The 8318-nt window shown below is 44.5% G+C and overlaps 1 protein-coding gene across 3 annotated transcripts in view; it reads right to left on the bottom strand.

Moving 5' to 3' along the window:
- KIRREL3 (kirre like nephrin family adhesion molecule 3) overlaps nucleotides 1-8318 on the bottom strand; it is a 782703-nt gene that overhangs the window by 684761 nt on the left and 89624 nt on the right. The window lies entirely within an intron of this gene.

The raw sequence follows: 8318 nt of genomic DNA, 5'->3' as shown, positions 1-8318 counted from the left end.
AAGCAAGCGCCCGGGATATCCGCTCTATCCAGACAAGGCTGCCACTCCATTTGCATGCCGGTTTCGTCAGTGCCACCAATGGAATCCCACGGGGTAGCGCTGATGACCGCTTTTTGCACTGGCTGCTGGGCTGTCACGGTGAAGTTCCAAGCAACTGTGGTGGGCAGCACCGTGACAAAAGGGAATGCCCAGGTGGCCCAAGGTGTGTTACAGCAGGAAGCACCTGGCTCTTGCTCCATATACAGCACCTGTCACCCTGAAGGATTACAACAGGAAGTGATGTGCTCCACTCCAGAGGCATCTGCCTCTCAGTGGTGAAGCCATGCCTGTGCAAAATATGCCCAGAAGTGGAGGTAACGGTCAGAAGAGGGCTTGTCTGCAGACAGACAAGAGTGTAGCTTCCTTTCTGCTCCTGATTTATGAAGAGCTTTGATACCACTGTATAGAGTTAGGTAAACATATCACTGGCTGGGCCAAGCTGCATACATCTCCCCTGCTATGGGATATGTGTCTCCTTCCCTTCCCATGAACGATCTGTACCTGAGCATTCACCTCCCACAGGATACGTGCTCTGTTAGCTTATCCAGCTCTTTCCAAAGCATGAACTAAATCCAAGGTAGCTGGAGCCTTGAGTTGTCAAATCAGTCCAGGGACAGTCCCTCTGTCAATGCAGGACATGCACAATTTGTCCTGGGGATGCTAGCGGGACAAATGGTAATGGAGCAGTGCCAGATGCAGTCTGCATGAGCCCGGCTGAGGATCTAAATGCCACCCATGCACAGAACTCAGTGACCCTTCTGAGCAGGGCTGTGCATCCCGTTAGCATCTAAGAGCATGAGAAATTCACAGAAAAGGCCCTAGCTATTGGCACAGACCATCGATTAGCAGTCGAATCAGAGTGCTTAGGGAATGGGGAGGGAAGGAAGATCCCTTCCATTTTCCAGCATGAGACTCCTGCCTCAGAGTCTGCACCGGGTCTCTTAAAAGTCCACCCATTAACACCACAAGCTGAGGGAGAGAGAAGAGAGGAGAACAGAACAAGGCTCCGGGAGAATCTGGCACCACTGCTTCTGCTCCCGGCTGAAGAATGCCAGTGCGAATTAGTGGAGGGGAGGGGTAATTATTTCTATTCAAAGGAAGAGCTGTAGAGCAAAATTTGGGACTTGCAGTGATGGAGTTGGGCCACTTTTTTAAAAAAAGTGTTCCCATCTTTACATCAACTTAGGTGCAAGCCTGGGATGGGGCTTTTAATCCAGGTATCAAGTCTGGCTTTCAAACCTCTGGACTTAAATTTCACAGGGGCTGGGATTTGGCATTTCAGATGAACCTCATATAGACACGGAACTTCTTAACTTAGACATTCTGATTTAGTTTGACAACCAGATTCTGGGAGTGGCATTCGGACCCAGGACTTCCCTTTCTAGGTCATCTGTATCGAACCAGGGTACAAATGTGCAAAAGGACATGAACACTTCCATGAGAACGTGAGTTACGAGGGTGTGCAACATTAGTGTACACACTTGGGAGTGTTTCCAAACATTACTCTGTATGTTTGCAACTTTAACTTGGGCAAATCATGCACGTGCATGGATCACTTATTTCTCCCTATATATATAGTAAAACTCCAATAGTCCAGCATCCAATCGTAAAGCACTCCCAATAGTCCAGCATCAAAATGGCAAGAACCTAGTGAGCGAGCTTCGGAAAAAAACGAGTCACAAAACAGCAGCGGCATCAACTGAACCGAGCGAAAAGGGTAAAAAAGGGTTAAAAAACTAAAATGTTACAGTATACTGTATACAGTATGTACAATAAAAAGGGTTAAAAACACTTTATATACAGTTATACTGTATACAGTGTGTATATATATATACACTGTTTATAGTACCTCCTGATAGTCTGGCATATCTGATAATCCGGCACCGCCTAGGTCCCAAAGGTTCCAAATTATCGGAAGTCTACTGTATTAGGCATAGAATCCTAGGGTTGGAAGAGACCTCAGGAGGTCATCAAGTCCAACCCCCTGCCCAAAATAGGACCAACCCCAACTAAATCAACCCAGCCAGGGCTTTGTCAAGCGAAGACTTAAAACCTCTAGGGATGGAGATTTCACCACCTCTCTAGGGAACCCATTCTAGTGTGTCATCACCCTCCTAGGCAAATAGTTATTCCTAATATCCAACCTAGACCTCCCCCACTGCCCCTTGAGTCCATGGCTCCTCATTTTGTCATTTGTCACCACAGCCTCTCTCCATCCTCTTTGGAAACCCCTTTTAGGTAGCTGGAGGCTGATACAAAATCTCCAAATACAAACAAAAGTGGTCAGGAAATTTTCAGTGAAACTTTTTTCAGTCTGAAAATGCAACTTTGTCACCAGAAGGAAATTTGTGGAGACGTATCGTTTCCAACAAAAAACTCATTGGGAAGGCTTCTTAGGATAAACTTCTCATCAAAACCAGAAACAAGAAGAGAGCCCCTAGAATAACCCCAAAGCCCAGTGGTTAGGGCACCTCCCTAGGTCACAGCAGGAACTTCACTCCAGGTCAGCCCTAGTGAAAAGCTCTCAGTGCATAATGAGTAAAATTAACCCTTCTCCAGCGCTAGTCCCACAGGGACATTGAACAGTTATCAGTCAAGCTGTAAAGTCTCGTCTTGATTAGAAATGTTGGTTTTATTGGTATGCATTTGAGTATTTAAACTGTTTTAGTTACAATAAGATAAAGGACCAGGTCTGCTTAGATTTGGATGAGACCAAAAATTGAAACAAATTCCATCAAAGCTGCAGTGCATCACCTGGTGTCCCAGGGAACACCACAAATGGCTTCAGTTTGATTCCAAACCAGTACTCGCCTTGCTCAAAAAACTTCCACACATAGTAGCAAACCCTGTGGAGGAGACCAAGCTGTGCTGTGAATTGGGAATGAAAGTCTGGCATCTGGTTTCATGTTTAGCAATGAAAGTTCCACAGCGCTCTATTCTCTAGCCAGAGTAATTATCCCCAAGCAGACTAAAGTGTCCCATAGAGGCCCCCATTCCCCTTCTATAAATATGCTTTTGATTTAAGGAATTATGAAATCTGGAAGCCTTACAGTCATCTACTGTGCATTTAAAGGGAAAACAAAGTCGCTTTTGCAATTACCATTCCCTAAGAACTTCAGGCTCCACATTTTTCCGTTAACAATGCGGGGATCATAGTTACACATTTATTAAGAAGAGGCCACTTACATTCATCTCTGCACAGATACAGTGTCTGTGGCTGTGTTTAATTAGAGATTAAAGCCGAGGTATTGAATAACCAGGGCTGCTAATGAATTAGGAAGCTCAGCACAGCCAAGAGAGCTGAAGATTTCTCAGCTTTGCTTGGCTCTAGTCTTCCCACCTCTCCATTGCTGCATCCCATCTCTTTGCTCAGGAACTTGTTGACTGGCTGGAGCTAAAACAGCACCAGCCATTTCTTACCCCCCAGCGGTCTAAGAGAAAACAGAAAGCTTTAACAGACTAGTCCTCCTGCATCTGAAGACGCCTTGCCAATGGGATTTACAGGGTGCAGAGTCTTTTGAAGTTATACAGAGGGAGACTCATGGTTGGGCAAACCACCAGCAAGCCCCGTGCTTGCTTCAGCAATGTAAATCCAGCTCATGAATATCACTTATCCACAGTGATAAGCAAAAAACCCTGGGTGTTGTGACACTCCACCACCCCCTGAACTCTACCAGCTTTCAAGGTTCTAACAAGTCTGTTCAACTTTCACACCCCCCATGGTTCTTCACACCTCAGACTGTCCGTTCTTCCAGCTGGGAGTCAAAGCCCAAGCCTCAGGATCCGCAGCAAAGGTTGTGTATGTGGCTTTTATGAAGGAAGATGGGTCCAGTGATTTGGGTGCCAATCTTGGACCCAGGTTCAATTCGCTGCTCTGCCACAAACTCTCTGTGTAACCTTTCATGAGTCAGTTAGGCCTAGTCATCATTAGGAAACGTAGTATGTTCTTACCTAGTATGTTCTTACCCCAGCTTAGTTAACGAGGCAAAAACCCTTATGAAAACATGACAGTGGTAGTTCTCATAAGAAACCACACTAATGCCAACCCTGCAACTTTCCCTTACAACAAACCCCGTTGCCAGCTTTGTCCACATATTTACTCTGCTGACACCGTCATTGGACCTAACCGTGTCAGTTACAAGATCAAGAACACATATTCCTGTTCATCCAGAAATATAATTTATGCCATCATGTGCCAACAGTGTCCGTCTGCTATGTATATTGGACACACTTCTCAGACACCTCGCCAAAGAATCAATGCACACAAAACAGACATCAGACAGTTTCATAAAGAAAAAAACAGTTTCTTGCCATTTCAACCAGGCTGGGCATTGTTTCAATGACCTCACTACATGCATCCTGCTTCAAAGAGACTTTAACACCAGACTACAAAGGGAAGCCTCAGAACTGTCATTCATGCTTAAATTTGACACTTTACGAATGGGCCTTAACAGAGATGCTAATTATCTTACCCATTACAAAGACAGCTTCCCCAATTATCAACCCTAATATCATTATCTCATAGACACTAACCTCTCCCCCTCACCCACTCCCCACCCCCGTCTCTTCTAAAATCTGATTTGTCACCTTTTTTTGATTGTATCCCTTTGGTATATATGGTCATGCCAATTTTCTTCCACAATTTGATCTGAGGAAGTGGGTCTGGCCCACGAAAGCTCATCACCTAATAAACCATCTTGTTAGTCTTTAAAGTGCTACATAGTCCTGTCTTTTGTTTCAGCTACACCAGACTAACACGGCTACATCTCAATTACTGTAGTTCTCACAAGAGTTAGCAGAACAAAGTGAATCTGAAGCTCTTGCATAGTCCTTTCCTCAACTTACTTTCATGAGTAAAAACTACAAACTGCCTTATCTTCAGTAGGATTTTACCAGAAGTTAGTTAGCATGAGACAAGGACACCCCTTTTTCACTAGGAAGAAGACACATGCTTAGTCTCGCAATGCCTCTTTCCCCATCTATGTAACAGGTATAGCAGCACTACCCTCAGTGTTGAGAAGATAAAGACATTAAAGATTGTGAGGTGATCAGACATTACAATAATGGAAACCTTCTAACTACCCAAGAAAATTATGTAACGACGTGGTGCTAGACTCTCCCCAGGAGAAGTCTATTCCCCCAAGGAGAAGGCAGGGAATTATTCACAGTAGCTTCTATCTGACAGAATTCTTGGCTATTATCCATCTGTCTGTCGCTGCTACATCACAGAGAAGTGCTATTTCTCTGTACTTGCCTCTCTGTACTTGCTAGCCCAAAGTCAACCTGGGCCTCTTCAGAACACCTCCACACACTAACCCTGTGGAACGTAAGGAAAGTGGCCACTGACACATGCATTTTGGGGACGGTTGGTAGGGTGCAACTACGACAAAAGGGCGAATCGCTTCTTCCACAGTTGCAAAGCATCTAGCTTGCTTACAGGCACCGTTCCACCTATGAGTCAGCATTCTGAGCACATGATACTTCCATTGGTTCAAGGTACTGTCACGTGACATTCTGGGGATCTTGGAGTTCTGTAGCTGAATTTAATTTCTTAATAAAACTCCATTATTGTTGTGTCTCTGGACTCTTGCTGTTCTAAAGAGCCGCTCAGAATAAGCTCTGCTTAAACTTACAGCTTCCATGTGGCCAGCATTCTCCTCCTGAATGCATGCATGATTAGCTTCTATGGGAGCCATGCACACGCGCCTGCTGGAATCATTTTGCCCTTGGGCTGCAAAAAATAATTAGGGACTTATTCACCACGATGATTTGCAGACTTATGCCCTAAAATGCCAACTTCCTTGGGTTTACTCCTATCATTAACAGTAAAATTACATGAATTATAAATAATAATATAATTGGAAAGGCTTCATCTTGAATAAAAGTCTCAGAGGGGTAGCCATGTTAGTCTGTAACTTTAAAAAGAGTAATCCTGTGTCACCTTAGAGACTAGATATAGATATAGATATAGATATAGATATAGATATAGATATAGATATAGATATAGATATAGTACCATGAGCTTTCCTGGGTAAAATCCACTTCTTCAGATGAGAAGATCTTGAGTGGACATCTTGTGGTTCCGAGAATCAAATGTGGACTAACTGCAAAGGCTGTATGCGAGAAATCAAGCTGTGATCCATCCACTATGTGTCTTCTGATTAGCGCTTGGGACTACGAGATAGGAAGCTTGGATTCTAATCCCTATTCTTCGACTTCCTGCATGACGCTGCACAGGTGACCCCACCTTTGTGTTTTGAGGCTCACCAGCTGTACCGTGGGTTTTATACATAGCCTCAAAGTGGTGCCATGGGGCATAATCAAAGCATTATGAGGCGATTTCTAACCCTTGAATACAAAGTGCTTTCGAAAACTGTTACACATTCAAGGGCAGGAATACTTGTAAATAAGACCAACCTCCTTTACTTTCACTCTAACTCCCATTGCTAGCACTGGGCCCAGCTCTCACTAGGTGGCGTATAATGGGAGGAAACGTGTAATTGTTAAAGTAGGGCCTTGGACTCACAACTCCTGGGTTCCACATGCTGCCCCTGGCTTACTGCTCTTCCGCTGCCTTGTCAGATTGCCTTGGGCAGGCTGTATTGTCCCTGTTTACCTACCTGTAAAATGGCAGTCTGCGCAAGCTAATCTTGTGGAACAAATAAGTTCCTTGGTGCTTGGCATAGTGAACGTTCGTAGCGCACTAGGAGATCTTTGGACTGACAGTGCTGTGTAAGGATGTTGCACTCTTTACGCTGCTCCCCGATAGCAGAGGAGAGTTTTACCTTTTGCAGAATGCTGCCAGGAGAAAGATAAAATATTTAAGGCGATTTTTATCGGTTGGCCACTGTACAATGGCTGATGCATTTCAAGCCTCATTTGGTACAAAATTGAAATGGTTTAAGTCAACATTCAAGGTAAACGTCTGCATTTTTATGGCCAGAGGCCCCAACTTGTTATTATTTGCTTCTGTGCCGCTGGTTAAATTGAGCTTTCATATATTTACTGCATCATCCTAATGTCTAATCAGGCTGATTGCTGGCGGGGATATCATGGTTGGAAAAATAGGACTTTTGCTGAGACAATAACAGGGTAACAGACTTTCGGTCACAAAGTCTTTCATAAATAAGAGGTCATATCTAATAATGTTTGCTTAAAACTTCTTAGTGGAGCTGATGTGTTCTGATGCTGCTGGCTGGTTAGTCTCAGCTTTAAATAAAAAAATATTGATGTGCATGTGTGTGCATTTGCTGTGGGGGAAAGAAAATAATCCCCCCCTTTTAAGCCATCATCTCCTCTGCGAGAGAACACATCACACCCCCTCCACACAGAAGGAGAGATTGGTGGATACTGAAAGGATAATGAGTGCTGAACATCTGGGGGGGAGGGAAAAGAAGATGGAATTTATTCCAGAAAGCGACCAGGAAAATCTCATCATGCAAAGCCTTATACTGCTGGAACTGCCCTACCAGACTGCAATCCCAGGAGAGGGGGAAAGAAGTTTATTCTGGGGGGTTTGCTGTAAAGCAACCATCAGCTGTAATGAGCCAGAGATAGCTTTAGTAATACAGGCTGGAGGCTGATAGGCAGCCAGGAGCTCACTGGTGCTAAGGATAAACTATAAACAGAAGCTCCAGTTTAGAGGCCAGTCTTTCTCGGAAATGCAGAGAAATGTGAAATAAAACAAAAAACGTATAAATGTTTAAAAAGTCATTATAAACAAAATCTTTTCCCATCAGCCCCAGCAGATTCAGTAGCCAATGGACACACAGGACAATGTGTGCAGTAGGGATGTTAACGATCAGTTAACTGAATAGTCGATTAACCTTGTGAATTCTTATCGGTTACTCTAGGAGTCTATAGTACCTGGGGGTGGGACTGGCAGTCAGTGTGCTCTGGCCTCACCCCCAAGGAGCGTCCTATCATTCCATTCTGCTGCTGCTGTATCAGAGGCAGCAGCGCGGGGTGTCAGGAGGGAGCTGGTCCGCATGAGCCAGAACTGAGCAGGGCTGCCTGCCCGCCTGGCTCCAAATTCTTCTAAAAAACCCTGGATCTGCTAACAAGTTCTACTAACCCAGGGCTTATATTGCAATGTACTAGGAGCTACAGTGGGGGTAAGTCCTGGACCCAACGTAAGCCGAGACTGAGAGGCTGCTGAACCAGCCTGCTAAAAAATTTACTGGCAAGGAGGGGTGTGGGGGACTGCGTGTAGTCTATAGCATTAACCTATAAGCTTTTGGTTAATCAACTACACTATTACATCCCTAATATGCAGTCAG

Source organism: Pelodiscus sinensis, chromosome 25 (assembly GCF_052426305.1).
Source record: "Pelodiscus sinensis isolate ZL-2025 chromosome 25, ASM5242630v1, whole genome shotgun sequence".
NCBI classification, from domain to species: domain Eukaryota; kingdom Metazoa; phylum Chordata; order Testudines; family Trionychidae; genus Pelodiscus; species Pelodiscus sinensis.
Note: the sequence above shows the minus strand (reverse complement) of the source record. Positions and strands in the feature narration are given on the sequence as shown.